This window comes from Bubalus kerabau, chromosome X (genome assembly GCF_029407905.1).
Source record: "Bubalus kerabau isolate K-KA32 ecotype Philippines breed swamp buffalo chromosome X, PCC_UOA_SB_1v2, whole genome shotgun sequence".
NCBI classification, from domain to species: Eukaryota; Metazoa; Chordata; class Mammalia; order Artiodactyla; family Bovidae; genus Bubalus; species Bubalus kerabau.
The window spans coordinates 121,094,180-121,114,869 of record NC_073647.1 but is presented as its reverse complement, the minus strand read 5'-3'; positions in this window follow the sequence as shown (position 1 = coordinate 121,114,869).

Below are 20,690 nucleotides of genomic sequence, written 5' to 3'. Positions count from 1 at the left end.
GGTTAGGAAGATCCCCTGGAGAAGGAAATCACAACCCACTCCAGTATTCTTGCATGGGAAATCTCATGGACAGAGGAGCCTGGCAGGCTACAGTCCATGGGGTCGCAAATGAGTCAGACACAACTTAGTGACTAAACAACAACAACAAAGGACATTGTTCAGTACTACCGGGAGCAGAGCTGGGAAGTTTTTCTAGCATAGGAACAGCTGTTTCTGATACACAGGAAGCCCATGGGCAGAATAGAAGGCGAAAGCTGGAAAAAAGAAATTAGATTTTGCATTCCAGTGCTTTGGTTGCAAGGAATGACCACATGGATGCCTGCCAGTTCATTCATGCATCTGTTTGACAAATATCTGAACACCTCCAGGATATACCAACTAGACTCATTTCAGATTCCACAAGATTATTCTCATAATCTATATAGTGGCATCACTCCTCGTATCCTCCTGGGGCCGCTCTATTCAGATACGCCAGAAGACCAGCTGGGTAGGTGAGAAGTTAAAAGGAAAGCCTGATGGAAAACTGAAATGATTCCATCAAGAAAAATTGCTAATTGTGGTTTCTAAACCTTTCCCCCAAGGATGTTTTAAAGCAGGTAGTGAATTTTCATGTGCCAAGCAGGAGGTTTTGTTTATGGCTTTACCCCTGAGGAACAGCAGGAGAGGTGGCCAATGTTCCGTGTGATTGTTGGTCACTACGTGACTCAGTGGTCAAAACAAAACCCATGGGACCTAACTGCTAAGGCCTGTGCTTCACCATCAGCTGTAACTTCCTCATTTCTTCTTATGGCTGGTGAATCTGGCTCTTTAGAATGGCATCCAGTGCAGCTAGGGCAGCCATGGGTTTAGCATTTAGAATTAAATGGAGGCCAATAGGTGAGCTAGGCAGTGCAATATTAGCAACAGGAAGAGCAGCAAGAGCAGTAGCAGTAGTAATAGTAAGAATAGCAGCAGTAACCACTTATTGTACATGTTGAACACTGTGTTTAGCACTTGTTTGGATAGGTCTTCCCTGGTGGCTCAGTGGTAAAGAATCTGCCTGCCAATGCAGGAGACACTGGTTCCATCTCTGGCTGGGAAGATCCCCTGGAGAAAGAAATGGATCCCTCTCCAGTGTTCTTGCCTGAGAAATCCCATGGACAGAGGAGCCTGGCGGCCACAGTCCATGGGGTCACAAAGAGTCAGACACGACTGAGTGACTAAACAACAACAACTGGATTATCTCATTTAATTCTCTTAACAGTTCCAGGATGTGGGTTCTGGCTTTCTTCTCCAATAAAGATCAGTCAAGTTGCCCACAGTTACAAGCATTTAAGTGGCAGACTCTGAACTGGACGCAAGGTCTGGCTAACTGCAAAACCCATCCTCTTAATTGTTTCATTTGATTACCTCTCAAGAAAGTGAGCTTTGGTGTAAAAGAAAAATAAATCTGCCAGTTTAAGCAGTTATTAAGACTGTGGTGAGGCTATTGAAATACTTTGTTTTTTGATTTTCTTCCTTAGAAAATGCACACAGCCCAGTGGGGTGGTGCGGATTAAGAGGATTAATTAATTGAAAATCTGGCACACAGTAGGCAGTCAATAAAGGACAGTTCCATTTCTTTCTGTGAAAGCCACTTGGATTCCATTGCAAGAAGGAAATCAAGGAAGTGTTAGCTCAAATTAATCCTTTCCAGAGGTCTAAAGCTAGCCTTGCCTGTGTTTTCCCAGCTTGGTAAGGAGGCTCAAGAATATTACAACCCTCAGCGGAATGCCTGCTCCTGAGTAAGCCCTGACCCCTGATGCTTCACAGGAAATGGTGGTGGGTGACTACTTCCATTAAATTGAGTAACTGGTATGAAAATAAGCTCATATGTAGCTGTTTGAGGATTAAGTCTGTAATCATGTGATACTATAGTTACTATGAGAGAAGAGAGCTAAAAAACGAACTATAAGCCAGTGAAAATGTTCACATTTGATAATAGCGCTCCTTCTGGTTTGAGAGACTCCTTCTCTGATTGGTTGTTAAAGATTCCAGAAAGTGAGCCCAGTGACCTCTCATCCACTTTGTTATGAATGGGCACTGAGTCACGTTCTTACCTCTAGTCCCCAGTGGCACTCCCTAAATGGCCTTCCTGCCTGGTTTCCAAACCAAGGCCTAGTCATATTCCAACAAAGCTGCTGATAGCTTCCTGCAACAGAGGCCACTTGAGGGGTGCTTGCTCAAGGCCTGGGTTTATGTCATGACTCTGTCTCAGGCTAGGTGAAACTCCTGTCAGTCTCACCAATTGTATTTAGTCTTTTCAGAGAATCAGCTTTAGCTTTGTAGAATTTCTCTATTCATGTAAATGTTCTTGTCTTTATTATTTCCTTTCTTCTACTTTAATTTGCTATGTTTTCCCTTAGTTCCTGAGATGAATACTGAGATCACTGACTTTCAGTCTTAATTTCTAATTCATGAATTTAAGGCTATCAATTTTCCTGTAAGCATGGCTTTAGCTGCATCCCACAAGTTTTGTTCTGCTATATTTTCATTATCACTCAGTTCAAAGTATTTTCTAAGTTTTACTATGATTTCTTCTTTTACCTAAAGGTTATTTAGAAGTCTAATACTTAATTTCAAAATATTTGGTAATTTTTTAGTTATGCCTATTTTAAGATTAATTCCTAGCTTAATTCAGGTTAGGGAACATATTCTAAATAATTTCAGTTGTTCAAAATTTGTTGTGATGTGTTCTGTGACCCAGCATATGTTTAATTTTGATAAATATTTCATTCTCAATTGAGATATCTATGTGTATATGTGTGTGTGTGTGTGAGAGAGAGAGAAGTGGGGGAGACTTTATTTGTGTGGTTCAAATCTTCCATATTTTTCCTGATTTGGGGGCTTGTTTTTTTCTCTAGAATGTGAAGGGAAATAACAACTACCAAGATAGAAATTATAAAAATGATCCAAATCTCAGAATGAAACACTCACACCTGTATTTTTCATCCATTAGAATTATTTTAGATAAAACTCTTGCTTGTAAGAAAGATGTATATTTGGAAAAGGTTGGTCCAAAGTCTTGCTGATAGTCTTGGCTTTTCAAGAATAAGGGAGTTACATTAAAATTCCTCATGATGGTGCATTTGTCTGTTTCTTATTTATTTCAGTTCATGATTTTACTTTATATTTTGAGGCCAAATGTACATATTATATATATATGTATGTATATATTTTTATAAATATTATTATACACATATAAGCTTCTTTTATCTTCCTAGTAGACTGACCCTTTTTATCAAATGTTCTTCTTTATCTCCTGTAATGCTTCTTACCTTTAAGCCAGGATTCTTGGGCTCACTTCAAGATGTTTCCCTTTTCTCTGAAATCTTGACCCCACAAATTCTGGCCTCCTGGGTAGCCTTGAACTCAAACAAGTTTTTTTTTTTCTTCCCATGTTATGAGACTTTCAAAAGCTCCATTTAGGTTCCCAGTCTGTTAGTTGCCATGTCATACTTGGCTTCTTCAACTCTTGACCCCAAGTTTCTTATGAATCAGCAGATACATCAATGGGGAAACTGGGGACAGAGGCCAGATTCATATTCCCCTCAAGGCACTTCCCTTCTCTCTGGGATCCTGGTTGCTGAATGTTTGTGCCCCGCCCCCAACTCATGTATGCAAATCCTGATCCTTAATGTGAAGGTATAAGGAGGCGGGGTCTTTGAGAGATGACTGTGTCCTGAGGGTGGAACCTTTATGTATGGGCTTAGTGCTTACATAAAAGAGACCCCACAGAGTTCACTTGTCCCTTCCACCATGTGGGGATGCAGCAAGAAGATGGCCATCTATGAACTAAGAAGTAAGCCCTCAGCAGACACTGAATCTGCCAACGCCTTGATCTTGGACGTGACAGCCTTCAGAATTGTGAGAGACAAATGTTTGTAGACAGAGGAGCTTGGTGGGCTACAGTCCATGGGGTCGCAAAGAGTCGGACACAACTGAGTGACTAAGCACACACAGATTCAAACCACCTGCTACTATTTTTATTACAGCAGCCTGTGAGGACTAGGACACTGGTCTTTCAAGTCCTTGCTGCTTTGGAAATTCTCTGAGGCCTTCAGCCATGTTCTTTGTATTTTTGACCCATTCTTCTAGTCACTCTCATGAAAGGGCTAGTCTGCAAAAAACTACTCCAGCTTATTGGAAGTGGGTGCCTGGGTGAAGATTTTTGGATGGTCCTTTGACCTAGGTAAGCCTTAGTTTCCACATTAGTAAAATAGAGGCATACAAGACATAACTCAAGGGATTGTTTTGTGGCTTAGATATATGTTAAATGTATCTTATAAGCCTAAAAGCTATTTGAACACAATTAAGTCTTTACATGATTGAGGTTCCTGATGCAAAAATGGTGGTGGGTGTCCATATTGGGCAGTTGTTGACATGGACAGGTCTACCTAGGGGTGTGAATAGAAGTGACTTCGGGGAAAAAAAAAAAAAAGAAAAGAAAAGAAATGACTTCGGATGGGAGCTTTGGTTGTTGTAGCTGGTGAGTTCATCATTTTTTCAAATAACCAGTCACCTCCTTGTGGTGTTTAGAGGTCCCAGAACACTATTCCAAACACTTTCTCCAAGGACTGACTTGAAAAAATCCAAGGCCATCTACAAGGTCCTTGGACTACTCTTTCCCAAGTAAATAGCCTTTTAGTAAGCAGGAATTTATCAAAAATTATTTGAAAGAATGGAAAAGACAGGTATATGTACTTCGTTCTGAGATCTGGGCCACTGTGATAATTTCTACTCTGTTAGTAACAATCTGTTAGTTACTCTGTTAGTTACAGGTTTATCCGTGAACGAGTCTTGCTCAGTTCAGGTTAAATAGAAGAGTTGCACAACTTGTTGGTCTATTCAGAGTAAACATTTGCATCAGTTTCAATTCTTTCCCTTACGGTCCTGACAGTTCCACACTTACCTACAAGTTGCAAAACTCTCTGGCTTTTTTTCCCTGTGCAAGGTCAACACCATTCTTGCAGCACAAAGATGCATTTGTCCATCCCTTGACTGGTCTTTTGGAGAAGACCACTTTACTTCTTCCCTGCCGAGTGGTGGGTGGGTGTTAAGACCTGCTTCTAGGCCATTCTACCTTGCATTTGAAAAATCTGTTCTGTCTGACATTTGAAAAAATTGCCTTTTTATGCTTATTATCATGTCCACTCTTTTAGAAGTCCCAGAATCCTGATGTCTTTTTGTCCATATGAAACCCACTGTGACTTGAAGCTGCCATTAAGGTCTGCACAATGCAGTCACCAATCAGGCCTCAAATACACTTGACCTACAAATGTTAGTTCAGAGGGGTATCAACTTGATTCAGGGTCACACATTAAAACTTGAACTCCAACCAACCCTTTGAATTGGCTAAAAAGCTCCTTGATTGCCCTGATGAAATAGACCACCAGACAGTACAGGGGTCAGTGAGAGGGGAAATTCTGGATGCTAAAGTCATGGTTCTCATTTGGAGGGTGTGGAGGTGGGGAAAACACTTTCCAAATGCCAATACCAGGCTATACTTTAGGCCTAATGAATCATAACCCAGAGCAGAGGCACCTCTTCCCTTCCCCTTGTTTTACTATCCAGAAAAAGCCATGGTGCCAAAGAGCAGAGTGGGTTGAGGGCACTGGTATCTGTGGGTGGTAAGTGTGGCACCATTTTGATTATGCTAAGGTTCAACAGAAGTCAAGAGAGAAATTACTGGACAAGAAAATTCCTGGGTACAAGAGACCTGATTCAGCTATACTGTTTATTCCCTGTGTCTGAAAGTAATTGACTTACTCTCTTAACAATTTCTTAAATAGGAAATGTGCTAATGAGAATAGGTGCTTGATAAAAGTTTAGTGCTTGACTGTTCGTTCCTGTTGTTGATGCTATTCATGCTATCACTGAAATGATGAAAAATTAGGTGTTATTATCTGCAGTGCCTTTGGAGAGTCCAGATGAACACTGGCTGCCTGGTTGAAGGTTGATTTATACTGAATACTTCCTCATTATGCTAACCACAAATCCCATGACCAAGTTGATTTTCCCTTTCCCCATTCTCAAACTTTTCGGAATACTCATTGACAGCATATTAACTCTCTTGAAAAGAAGTTTGGCAATATGTATAAATGGGACCATTTAAACAGAGGGTTTCCCTGGTGGCTCAAATGGTAAAGAGTCTGCCTGAAATGCAGGAGACCTGGGTTCGATCCCTGGGTTGGGAAGATCCCCTGGAGAAAGGAGTGTCTACTCACTCCAGTATTCTGGCTTTGGAGAATTCCATGGACAGAGGAGCCTGGCGGGCTACAGTCTATGGGGTCGCAGAGTTGGACATGACTGAGTGACTTTCATTTTCACTAAACAGAGAGCTATCTAAAGAAATTGACAGACTCCTAAATTTTTTCTGTATCTGGGACAGTTGTTAACATTAAAATGTTATTTGGATGAAGTCAGGGTTCCTTTTTGTTCACTACTGAATTCTCAAGACCTAGCACAATGCCTGGCACAGGAAGGTATTCAATAAATATTTGTTTAATGAATGAATTAATAATTAAATGCTACCTACATGTCTCCGGATAAATCATTAATGTGTCTCACCCTCATTTTTCTCTCCTATAATACAGGATTAATAATACTTAATCCTTGGAGTATTTGAAAAAAAAATCGAGGTAGTGGATGCTATGATTTGCAGCCTGGATTGTCTTTAAAGCATGAAGCGCTCATTCCCTCCACTGTTTGGAGTTTAACAGCTGACAGCTTTCAACTGACTCCCACTTTGTGACTTGATTCAGTTGCAGAGAGCCACCTAGCCCAAGGTCATGCTCTGTTCCTGGGGCATCCCACCCCCAGTGCCTATCCACCACAGTATTTGAAGGCTTAGCTTCCTTCCTCCAACTCAGGATAACTCTGTTGAGCCATTTTAGCTCTAGAGTGCCCCCTGAGATCAGCTGAGGCCTTCAATGGAACTGCATTATAGTCCAACTTCTTTGCCTACTTCTGTTTCTCACCCCTCCCTTCCCTAGGTGTTGATCCCAAGAGCAAGCCGTAGTAAATTTCCTGCATTCAGATCTGTGTCTCAGCCTCAGTGTCTGCTTTCATAGAATCCAACCAGAAACGGAACATTGTTATTGTTGTTCAGTCACTAAGTCATGTTCGGAGCATAGTGTATGCTAAATAGAACACTTACTGGGTCTGGCAGTCAAAGAGGGGCAAGGATCCACTAGAATACATAGCTGTTTCTCCCAGCCCAAGAAGCGGTCTCTTTCATGAGTTCTGACAGTCCTATTAAAAGTGTTTTCTGTTAAATCCTCGTGGATGAAGATCAGGGAAGGAGTTGCTGTATTGGCCTACCCACCGATGTCTCTTCCAGTCAGTACAGTGTAGTAGGTGAGCAGGTGGGCTTTGGAATCAGACAGCCCTGAGTTCAGATACCAAGCTTGCCATTCACCAGTTATGCAACTTTTGGCAATTCATCTTTCTTACCCTCGGTTTCTTCATCTACAGAATGAGGATTATAAGAATTCTTAACCTCCTAGGGTTGTTATGAGAATTAAATGAGATAAAGTAGGTATTGCTCATAGCATGGGGCTAGTTAGTGCTTAATAAAAAGAGTTGTTATTATGCCATGATCAATGGAGATTTATAACACAATCAAGGCCCGGAAATGACTTTACAGATACAGAGAGCTGGGCTCTGATCATGTAGGCAATTGTAAACATCTCTGCGGTAAATACAGAGATGTATCAGGCCCAGATCCCACTCCAGGGAAGGACTTTGTACTCCAGCTATCAGCTTGGTCTGGGTTTGCTTCAGCTGTGGGAAGCCACCTCAGCCCAGGAACACATGGCCTTTACAATGACTGAGGGAAAAGAGGGGAATAAAGTCCCAACCGTTTCAGTCCAACACAGGAGTGCTCCTGGGCTCCCCAGGACAGGGGGTATTGAGAGAGATTTTGTCTCCAGCCTGCAACACATTTCAGCTTCTCGCTCTGACCCATCCTGCTTCCACATCCCCCTCTCCAGAGCTGTGGAGCCCTCATAAATAGGCTTCACCCCAAACCCCATCTCAGGGTCTGCTTCAAAGAATCCAGCCTATGACAAAGACTGAGAGTGCAATGAAAGGGTACCTCTTCAGGTTCCACTCCCCCATAACACCCTCCCCCACTCCCTTTGTTCATCCTTTTATCTTTCAATCTTATCCCTTTGTCTGTGTTTTGTACTCTCCATATTCAGAGCATTTCGTTTTAATGGCCTGTTGTACACAGCTTGTCCACGAGCTGTCAGGTCGTGGCAGAAGCCTATTTAGACAAGTTGTCAGGTTGAACGGGAGAAGAAAAAAAAAATCCTAAATCAATGTGTTTTCACATGCAATCACACGTGGGCTAATTTATCTGCAGCCGCGTTCTACCCTGCCAGTTTGGCATAAGGGTCCTCAGACAAGGGGGCTGCGAGTTGGCTGATTAACAGAGCGATTTTTATTGGGAGAAGGACAACACCATTGTTTTATGGTAATTATCACCATTTGAACCTGTGCACACGCTCATGGGGAAGATTAAAGGAAAGACTCTGTATGGATGATGAAGCAGCTCAAAACACGCACAGGCTCGAGGGCTAGAACTATTTAGAATATTAACATTCTCTACCTTGGAAAAAGCCCCTGGGAGACGACAGATTGGCTAACTTTTTAAATAGTCCTTGTGCCTTATCTGTGGGACTGAATGCGAGTGCGTTCTGTTTCTAGGGCTGGGAAAACAGTAGGATGACTTGCTTGGAGATTAACAGTCAAGTCCATTTCAAGGGTAAGAACAGAGCCAGTCTTTATGAGGTGTGAACTAGGCCATTCAACATCCTCCCTTACACGTTACAAAAACCAAAACCAAACCCAAATCCAAAAAGCAGCACTCAAACACGCATATGAGGTTTTTGTGCTTTTTTCCAGAGAGTGTTGTGGCTGTGGTGGTTTTACACTTGAAACACACCACAAACTTCAAAATACTTACCAGCTGAAGTGAAAACTCCAGCTGGGGAAAACACAGACTTTAGTATTTTTGTTCTTTGATATTTGATAATTCTCTTTGCATCTTTGTCCATTCCCACTGCCATATCTGAGTTTAGGACAAGGACAAAGTGAAATAAGTCTGTCACTGCAAGGCAAAGCGGACAAGCAGAGAGCTATAAAAATGGCTTGCCAACTGGAAATGGCTGTTTTAAGGGTTTGTGGTGTATGATTAACTTAAAAGAATCTTGCTCAAATTGTTAAGAACAAACTCTTTGGGGTCTGCAGGTGTATGGGTGGCTAGAATTAGAAACACATGGTAATGGGGACTATGACTTTTGGAGATCGCCCCACTTCTACGACTTTCTCTGCTTTTTATTTTTATTCCCTTAACAAGTAAGAATCATTAAATGCTCTTCTTGTGGTTGGAGCAGGAGAGAGAAAGGGCAGGGGCATTTCTGAGAATCATTTTGTTAAGAAAACCCAGGCTCACGGATCAAAACAGCTCTCTTCCCTCCCAAACGAACAAGAAAGATACATGTCTGGGCGCTCTGGAACTCCTACCCAATCAAGAAATGCTTGCCCCATAAGGGAACATTGGAAAGTTGAGCTGCTAAGAGCTATTTTAGAGCTCACAACCAGGCTTCCATTCTGCTGCCATTTCTAGAATGTCTTAGAAAGACAGAGAGATTTCATAATTGAAAAATAAAACATTGAACATGCAAATGTAATAGTTTGTTTTCACCTTTTATAAGGCCACTGAAAATTTTTGCTCAGGGAGAGGAAATCAATTCTCCATTAAAAGAAGATGCTCAGTGTAAACAAGGCATATCATTTGCTTTGTAATTATGAACTTAGATGAAACTGGCAATAGGATATGAACCAGATATGTTTCAGCTGTAGCTTCATGCCTGAGCTTTTTTTTTTTTTAATCATTATCTGATTTCTCTCGATTTACTGAAATTTTCTAGAAAACAAATTTTGGCCTCCATTTGGTTTTTCTCAAAATCACCAACGATCGTTTACTCACTGATTTCTGTGGTATAGCCAGCCAGTGTCAAGTACTGTGCTAGACGCTGGAAACAGAGCTAAAGGCACAGCCTTTGTTTTCAGGTTGCACACGGTCTAAGGGAGGAGTGGGCAAAATGAGAATTATTGAGCCAGTGAGTTATGAGAACCGACTCTGACAGAGCTGCCTCGCTGTCCCCCAGCTACTAGTCTGAGTGCTTCCATGTATCATCGCTTCATCCTTATGACAACCCTGTGAGGTTGTTGCTCAGTTGCCAAGTTGTGTCCGACTCTTTGTGACCCCATGAATGCCAGGCCTCCCAATCCCTCACCATCTCCAGAGATTGCCCAAATGCATGTCCATTGAATTGGTGATGCCATCCAAGCATCTCATCCTCTGTCATCCCTTCTCCTACTGCTGTCAATCTTTCCCAGCATCAGGGTCTTTTCCAATGAGTCGATTCTTCGCATCAGGTGGCCAAAGTATTTGAGCTTCATCTTCAGCATCAGTCCTTCTAATGAATGTTCAGGGTTTATTTCCTTTAGGATTGACTGCTTTGATATGATGTTACCTCTCCTGTGAGGTAGGTAACCTTATTAACTCCAGTTTTCACATGGGGAGAGGCACAGAAAGGTTGTTATTTGCTGAAAATCATGCAGCTAGTAAGTGGCAGAGCCAGAATACAAAGGCAGTCAGACAAGTTCAAAGCACATGCTCTTCCCCAGTACTAGGGGTTGGGTGGGATTGAGGTGGGGGCTTGGAATGGGAAATAGTCAAGGCAAGCTCTCCAGAAGAGATAACATAACAACCTCAAAAATATCTCCATTGGCCATGTCAGGATGAATATGTATGGAAACCTAATTACTGTGTAGGGCAGAAGGCTGAGGGCAAGGAGCTAGTTTCCAGGACTCGGCTCCAGGGAAGAAGGATCCACAGTGCCTGAGGATGGCAGTGCTGTAGGCCAGTGTTTCCACAACTGTGGTCTTGAAACCTTAGTGTTCTCTGAGACAATGGTGCACACTTGGACAAAGAAGGTTCCAGGATCAAATAAGTTTGGGAAATGTTTGGTTCAACAGAGGAAAATGGGTTTCTTCAGATTTGAAAGGCCCTTAACAGACTCATGTACCCTGTGGAACACCAAGAGGGAAATAGAATCTGAGCACAAATTCTTCCTTCATAGAAAGTCCTACGAAGACCTCATAGAATAAGTGGGTCCCAGAGAACACAGTCTGTGAAATGATGTCTTCCAAGAGGCATGGAGGGGCTCAGGTGTGCTGGAAGCCCAAGGCCTGCTCTGTCCCTTGACGGGATGGTAAGAGAAGCCCTACACTGGGTGGCCGGTGCTGGGTTTAGTGTTCAGTGCCTTTTATTTTGTCAGTGACCCAGCTCGTGTCTAATTACTTGAGCCCTCTCCCTGCTCCTTTGGTCCCTGGTCTCCTCCTCAAGGTTGTGGACTGTTCTAGTTCACCTTGAGGACCTGTGAAGCCAGCTTGTTTCTCTAGCAGATGGTCAATTTCTGAGGTTTGCAACCAAGAGAGCTGCCTGGTACACCCAGGATGTAGACTCCATCTCCTCTGGGCCCTCGTAGATGTTCCAGCTCCAGATCTGATGGCCAAGTCTAGTTCCTCTGGACTTGGCCTTTGAACATGAAGAATCTGTTAGCCTTAACTTTCTAGTTGGCTAAGCTTCTCCTCCTAGTTTTTCCTAACTAAACCTGCCCTGTTTCTCCCTGCTCTTCCTTCCTCCTTTTCTTTCTCCCTCCTTCCCTTCTACTCTTCCCTCCTTTGACATTTATTATGCAAGTTCTATGGGAGCCACTGAATTAAATTTTAGTACTGTCTCACATGATTTCTGGTTCCAAACCAACTAGCTAAACTCAGGTCAAATGACTGCGCCATAGCTTGGTGGGTTGAGGGACATAGTTATTGTAAGGGCATGTGTGAGGGGCTGTGTGAAAGACTAGACAAGAACCATATCCTTCACATATGGTTTGCAAGTGCATGTAGATCCTGTTGTGTGTAGATACTGCTGGGATTCTTAAATATATCTTAACTTATATGAATTAACATTGCTTTTGTCATTATGTATTTTTTAATCAAAGCATACTATAAGTGCTATTATCTTGTTCAGTTCAGTTCAGTTGCTCAGTTGTGTCCAACTCTTTGCAACTCCATGGACTGCAGCATGCCAGGCTTTCCTGTCCATCACCAACTCCTGGAGCTTACTCAAATTCATGTCCATTGAGTCGGTGATGGTATCCAACCATCTCATCCTCTGTCGTCCCCGTCTCCTTCCATCTTCAATCTTTCCCAGCATCAGGGTCTTTTCAAATGAGTCAGTTCTTCACATCAGGTGGCCAAAGTATTGGAGTTTCAGCTTCAGCATCAGTCATTCCAATGAATGTTCAGGACTGATTTCCTTTAGGATGGACTGGTTGGATCTCCTTGCCATCCAAGGAACTCTCAAGAGTAGTGTCTATGAATTCTTTGATATTGAAAGGGAAGGGGGTCCTTTATTCTGCCTTAACCTCAGGCTTTGGAGTCATCCAAACTTGGGGTCAGATTTCACTTCTGTCACATATTAGCTCGGTTACTTTGAGCAAGTTGCTTAACTTTGAAAACCTTAATTCCCTTACCTGAAAATGGAAATCATACCTGCTTCATGGGTTTCCATGGAGATGAAATGAAGTCATAAATGTAAATCATCTGACAAGTTGCATTGTGGCTCGATAAATAATTATCGATATTGTTAGGAAGAAATAGAAAGAAGGTAGGGGAGGAAGAGAGAGGAGACTGATGGAAAAGCATTAGCCATGAGCTAGGTAGGAGATGGGGATACCAAGGGAGATTGAAAACAGCTTTCTCTGCCATTATACATCTTCTGCCATATCTTTTACTCTTCTGAGGTTTAGCAGAAGTTCATAAACTGAAAAGAACAAGCAACATTCCGACAGACATGCTGACCAATGCTAGGAGACACTTGTGTTTTTGCTACCCCACATCTGAGCCACGTTCCTATATTCCTGGATGGAGTTTGGTGGGAAACAAAGGACGGGGGTGGCACCCAGTGTTTAGTGGTGACTTCCAGTGATGGTGGCAGCGATCAGAGGCGGCAGGGCTTGGGATTCTTGCTGCACTAACCTATATGTGCTGGTGGTCATGAGCTACTTTTATCACCTCATCTTGCTTTTTTGTCAAGTCTGTGAGCTAATCAATATCTTGCCCACAGATTCTTCATCAGCCTCAGTTCTCTAGGGTCAATTTCTGAGGTTTGCAAACAAGAGAGCTGCCTGGTACACCCAGGATGTAGACTCCATCTCCTCTGGCCCCTCTTAGATGTTCTGGCTCCAGATCCAATGGCCAAACCAGAGCTTTTCTGCCCGGCCCCATTTACATGGCAGAGACGTTGTGAATGACATTCTGTCCTGGTTCTACAGCCTGTCTACCAGCGTGGCTGGTGGCAGAGACCCCATCATACTGTATCTTCTCTCTGTCCTTCTGTGTTTGTCTCTAGCTGTCAAGGCGGTGGGGTGGGGGGGGGGGACAGTGGAGGAATGACTGCAAAGGCTGCCCAGTGCCATATGCAGCAAGGTCTTAACTGGTGGCTCTGTTTTACTGATGAGTTATCTTTGTAGGGTCACTTCGTTGCAGAGATGACAGCAGTTAAACCCACGTGTGGGGTGGCAGACAATACTAATTCTCCCTATTCTGTCCTCTCCTCCCTCCCTGCACATAGTGTCTCCCAAGAATTGGCCCTCCAGGACACGCTATGGATGCCCCGGTCCAGCTCACGCTGTTGTTTGTTGTGGGAGAGGACGAGGCAGGGGTGAGTCCTGCTCTGAAATCTCAGGCTCCCTGAAAGTGCTCCACGGATCCCACATGCCTGCAAAGCGCTCTTGTTTTGTTTTCACATTTCAGATGTTAATTATAAGGAAGAGAATTAGGCATATAAAACAAATTACATTGGCAGCATTTGCTTCACTCGTTCACCACGGGGCCCAGGCGCCCCTAATGAGATGTGACTACAGATCATCGCGCTTCCTGCAAACAGCCAGTGGCTTCTAACGTGGCAGAGCCTTCCTTGTGTTGCCTGAGAATTAGCCACAGGTGTAGCATTTGACTTGGGCGAGCATCACCCACTCAGGGGTGGTTGGTTAGGTCAACAGCAGGAAGAGGAAGGGGGAGAAGAGAGAAAGCGAGATACCCAAGGCTTTAGAGCTTCCTCATAATTTCCATTAGGCGCTCCTCTTCCACCCCAAATAAATGCATAAGCCAAGAAAAAGCAGTGTATCTCTGTCCTTTCTATAGCAAGCAATTCTGCACCTGCCACCAGATACAGGCAGAGTGGTGTTTTTTTTATCAGCATTTAATAATATTAATGTCCCCAGTGGAGAACAAACGTGCATTCTACCATGGGTCGAAAACTGTTAGTGGGCTAATTGGAAAACATTACTTAATGTTTTCTTTAATTAGAATTAATTACAAGACCTGAGTAAAGAAATAAGTCCATACGTGAGATTCTAAGACCTCACACTGTGATGTGAAATTTCCCTAGGAGAATTTGTCCTAAGAGAATACCTGTGGCAGCCTATAGAATATGTGTATGTAAATATCTGTCTTCCTTGTGAGCATGACTCTTCTAACATTATTGAGATCAGCACAGGTATAATTGACTTATTGGCTTAAAAAAAGGAGAAATATGATATTGGATCAGAGGAGTCTTCTTAGAGAGGGGCTGTGACTTCTTGGGTCAGTCAACTACTCTAATGGCTATGGCATTTGGAGCCTCGGTTCTTTCATCTGTAAATGGCTGGACTAGAGTTCTGTAACGGAGAAGGCAATGGCACCCCACTCCAGTACTCTTGCCTGGAAAATCCCATGGACGGAGGAGCCTGGTAGGCTGCAGTCCATGGGGTCGCTAAAAGTCAGACATGACTAAGCGACTTCACTTTCACTTTTCACTTTCATGCATTGGAGAAGGAAATGGCAACCCACTCCAGTGTTCTTGCCTGGAGAATCCCAGGGACGGGGGAGCCTGGTGGGCTGCTGTCTGTAGGGTCGCACAGAGTCGGACACGACTGAAGTGATTTAGCAGCAGCAGCAGCAGCAGAGTTCTCTAAAGTAATTCAAGCTTGAGCATTCCGGGTTTCTCGTTTCCTACCCCACGATTTTGTCTTGAGATTGCTAACCATGAGACATCAGAATTGAGGCGGGGGTAAGGAAAGTTTTTGAAATAATGGAACAGATCTAGAGAAGTTATTTTGATTGGAGTTCCAACTTTTAAAGATAGTCAATGTATTTATCTCTGAAAACTGCGTTTTTAAAGGAGCAATACAGCAGTTTTTGAGCTGAGTCAAATGTGCCTCTGAGAACAATCCATTAGCAACTTCTGACTACATATGAGTTTGGATGAATCAAGCTGTATTCTGCAAAACCATATGTGCATGTAGGTACAACCATTCTGTGCTGTAAACATCTCCCAAACCATGTTCTGAGGACCAGAAGTATTCTGGGATCTCTAAGTTTGAATGCAGTGGAGAGGGAAATTTTGTGGTTAAAGAAATTTTGGGAGTGCTGAAACAAATTATTTTGCAGGTTTATTCATAATAGGATCCACAGAGTGTTTGTCATGCCAAGGGGCTGTGTGATTTTACTGGGACATGCAGTTTGTGGTGTGTGATCTTATTTGACTTTTGAACCCCTTTATGTGTATGTCAACAATTCATGGGAGACCAGTGTCCTGCAGAATCAATTTAAGAAAAAACACGTTAAAAAAAAAAAAGAAAAAAGAAAAAACATGTTACATAATCAGAACATGTTATTTTAAGATTTCAGCTAAAAGTCCAAGCAGAACAAGCTTAGAAGAAAGAATAAACTAGAAAATTACAGAAAAATGTGGACTTTGATCAGTTTCCTTAGTGAAAGGATTCAAATAAGAATAATTATTGTTAGATTAAGTGCAATCAAATGATTTTTTTATAAGTGGAAAATGCAAAACCCAATGATATGTTAAGTAAATTTGATTTCTTTAAAAGATAGAGAATTCTGTTTTGCTCTTAGAACATTTTTAAGTTGTGTCATTTAGAGGGCTACAGAAAAGATACATGACTGATAGCAATTTTATTTTTCCATTTTAATAGCTAGTAAATCAAAATCTATTCACATAAAGAAGGAATCATATTTTCCTTGTGCTAAGAAACCAGCAGGTAAATGTCTTAGTGTCATAAAGGGGATTGTTGGTATGATGTTCTTGTAATTAACATGAGTTAGGTATGATATATCCAAAGAAATTCTGTTTTGCAAATAAGCATTAAATAAGGCCTCCTCTAGAGAACAAAGATGACCTCTGGAATGTAGTTAGCAAGACAACCAGTAAAGATGTAAGAGTCAGAAGTTACCAGGATAAGGATATTTCTTATGCAGGTAGAAAATTCTTTTTTCCCAAAGTCATAAGATTGTGCCTATCAACAAAACAGATGTCTCAGGAACAAATTTTAAAGCGAGTAAAAAATTTCATCCTGAGCATAAAGAGTTTGTGTACTCATTTGTTAGAAATGCCATCTAAAACTCAATTTATTATTTTTTTATTTTGATTAACAATATGTCTTTGTTCCTCGTTCTTCTCCCGTTCCTCATGTTGCTTAGCACCCATTATTGGTGATGTCAGGAGGAAGGGAAAAAGAAAGGATTAAAAAATACCACAGAATAATTTATCAGAAGGAGTACTTCCTGAATGCACTGTAATTTTGCTCTCAAGTAAGAATTTTAAACCTTCACTGAGTGATTCTTTGTCTCCTGGGAAAAGGAGGTTTCCCTTCCTGGGTGGGTCAGTGCTCCCGTCTGCCTCACACCAAACCATCCCTCATCGTAACTGCGACTATTATGCTGCTAGTTGAAAAGACCCTGGATTTATGCTGTACAGCATGGGCAAATGGGACACCGGCCTGTAGAGTTTGATTGATCGGATCTATAGGAGGCCGTCTGAATGCCACCGAGGCGTGTGGCTGGTGTTCCTTAGTCCCTGCAGCAAGTTGCCATGGTGGGGCTGAGCTGGGCCACTTTAGGCGGCCTGTACTTCTCAACCTCACTCAGCTTACCTGTGGTGACACAGGCCAGGGGCAGTGCAAGCTGTTTGGGGCTGTGTGCTAACCACGAATGACAGATACCTTTGCCACTGGCTCGTGCTTCCCAGCGGTAGATTCTTAACTAGAAACAGTGGGAAAACCACCCTTCTCCTCCAAAGGGGACTGCAGAGGTGAGGCCTGACTTGTATTTCACATTGTAATGAAAAGATGGTTACATGCCAGCAGGATATTAAAACTATAAATACTGTAAAAGATGAGTTGGCAAACACTGTTTCCTCAGAGAAGTCTTTTCTTATGCCTCAGACTGGGTGAGGACCCTCTGTTATATAATGCCCTGATTTCTTCCTTTGTGGCATTCACAGGTATTGTAATAAATGAATGCATTATTTAATTATTTCTTGTGCTAAGTCACTTCAGTCGTGTTTGACTCTCTGCGACCCTGTGGACAGCAGCCCACCAGGCTCCTCTGTCCATGCGACTCTCCAGGCAAGAATACTGGAGTGATGAGGTGGAGGAAACTGGAGCCTATTATACAGAGTGAAGTAAGCCAGAAAGAAAAACACCAATACAGTATACTAACACATATATACGGAATTTAGAAAGATGGTAATGATAACCCTGTATACGAGACAGCAAAAGAGACACAGATGTATAGAACAGTCTTTTGGACTCTGTGGGAGAGGGAGAGGGTGGGATGATTTGGGAGAATGGCATTGAAACAAGTATAATATCATATAAGAAATGAATCACCAGTCCAGGTTCGACGCAGGATACAGGATGCTTGGGGCTGGTGCACTGGGATGACCCAGAGGGAGGGTACGGGGAGGGAGGTGGGTGCGGGGTTCAGGATGGGGAACACGTGTATACCCGTGGTGGATTCATGTTGATGTATGGCAAAACAAATACAAATATTGTAAAGTAATTAGCCTCCAATTAAAAAAAAAAAAGAATACTGGAGTGGGTTGCCATTTCAATTATTTCTTATTGGCCCCCAAATATTTAATATTAATTCCATATGGATAAAGATCTCTCTGTCCTGCTTCCTAACACTCAGGGCAAAATACAATTTTAGCCCTGCCCTGCCCTCCCCTCCCCTTTCCTTCTCTCCCCTTGCCTTTATGAATAATTTAGTCCTAAAGCCATTAGGTGGGGGCAGAACAGGATAGGTGTCCCTGATGGCAAGGGGAGTGGCTGTCAGAATCCTTGCAGGGGGAGGATGGCATCCATGCCCTCACACAACCAGAGGACGGGCTCCTATAACTTACATCCCGTAATAGGAAACTCTTGGCCTACTCAGCCACTTTAGGAAGCAGGGAGAGGGCCATCAAATTTTGAGTGCAATTAGACAAAACATCTGTTAGGCTGATTTTTTTTTCGTTGTTTCAACCAGTTCTTGTGGCCTTGTAGAGACAGACCATTAGTTAATTTAGTTTGATGGCCAGAAGTGTATGTGCTAATTGAATTTTTGACTGGATGTTTGGGAATCATAAAAAGATATATTTTTGTGTGTGTATGGTGTAACAAAAAGACCACAGCCTTTGAAATCAGACAGATTTAGCTTTAGCCTCAGTTTCCTCATTAATATAATAGGATTGATAATAGATTTGCTTGCAGAATTGTGTTAATTACATAAAATAAGCTGTCCATATTCGTTCATTATAGACTCTTGACATAAGATGCTCAAAGACAGGGGTGCTTCATATTTTTTGTGCCATGGACCCCCTTGACAGTCTTGTGAACCCTATGGATTCTTTCTTAAAAGAATGTTTTTAAGATGTTTCAAAAGTACACAGTATTAAAAAGGGAACCAGTTACATTGAAATATAGTTATCAAAATATTAGTAAACACACTTGTGATATAGTAATTTATATGTTCTATTGATATATTCAATGGCAAGATCTAGTGACAGATCCCATAACAGCCAAAATTTTGAGGCAGAGATGGGCATAAATGATATACTGAGATATTCTCAACAACTGTAATGATACAAACAAATCTATGATATTTATTGGTAGCAAAGACATAACAACTACTATTAAAACTGGGGTCTGTTTCCTATACTTATAAACAAACAAAATGCTACATTTTAGTTAGAGGTTAGCTTCTATAAAAATGTCAGAGTTTTCCCATCTAAGTTCACAGACCTCTGAATGCTAGTGTCAAATTTCTCCATGGAGTTCAGGTTTCAAACCCTGATTCAAACTAACATTGGGCTTCCCTGGTGGCTCAGTGGTAAAGAATTCTTCTGCCAGTGCAGCACACGTGGGTTCGATCTCTGGGTCGGGAAGATCCCCTGGAGGTGGAAATGGCAACCCACTCCAGTATCCTTACCTGGAGAATCCCACGGGCAGAGGAGTCTGGCAGGCTAGAGTCCATGGGGTCGCAAGAGAGTCGGATATGACTTAACAACTAAACAATAAGATAACACTGACTTACAAAAATCTTTTTACGCCTCTCACCTTTTCTGAAAATTAGTACATAGAGCCTCTCTGATGGCTGAAGAACTTTCTGCCCTCCAACTGCCATCATGGGTTTGTCTTTATCTGGGGATTCTGGAGCCAAGTCCTGAGGCCACCTGCGTCCCCCTCTGTTGTATATTTGATGTCCCAGGGCCTGACCCAGTGGAGCCTGGGTATGCTTAGACCTTTGAAATGTCCAAAACAGGGTGCCTCTGCTTGCTCATTGAGGCCCTGTGTATGCCCAGCATTCTTTATGCTTTCTAATTCCCTTCCCTGACCAAGCTGGCTAGGCTTGCTTCTGAGGAAATTCTAATGTAGCCATAGCCACTTGTGTTAAAAAATGATCTCCCTTGCCTCCAGCAAACTATTTGTCCTCTGAACTTTATTTATAAACACCCCCATGGTTAAGGCATCTGTTTCTTCACATTCATTTCCCCAGCTCCGGTCTTCCTAGACCAGAAGGACAGTTTCATCCTGTGGGTAGGCCAGGTGAGAGAAGCAGGTAGCCTGTGAATGAGGCTGGGAAAAGAAAGGCTCACCACAGGCCCCACCGAACAGGCAGATGGAAATTCCAGGGAAGCGCTCTTTCAGTCTTCACCTCCTCTGGAGGTTCGGGGGAAGTAAAACTGAAACGTGATTTTTGCCTCTGCTCAGGCTGTAGAAACAAAGAAGGTGGAGCAATGAAGAATCCAAGAAGAAAATAAAAGCCCCAGTTTCTACATCAGAAAAAAAAAAAAAAAAGCTGCAAAAGTTGGAAGAAAATATCTCCTTGCTTTTATCATCGATAAGGATAAAGAATACATGTGGCTTTTTCTGCTTGGAAGTTGGCCTCTCACATCAGCTCAGAATCTCATGTCAGCTCGGAAGAAATGATGAAGAAACAACTTGGACTTTGCAACTTTGCAGGTCAGTTCAGTCACTCAGTCATGTCCGACTCTTTGCGACCCCATGAATAGCAGCACGCCAGGCCTCCCTGTCCATCACCAACTCCTGGAGTTTACTCAAACTCATGTCCATCGAGTCGGTGATGCCATCCAGCTATCTCATCCTCTGTCGTCCCCTTCTCCTCCTGCCCCCAATCCCTTCCAGCATCAGGGTCTTTTCCAGTGAGTCAACTCTTCGCATGAGGTGGCCAAAGTATTGGAGTTTCAG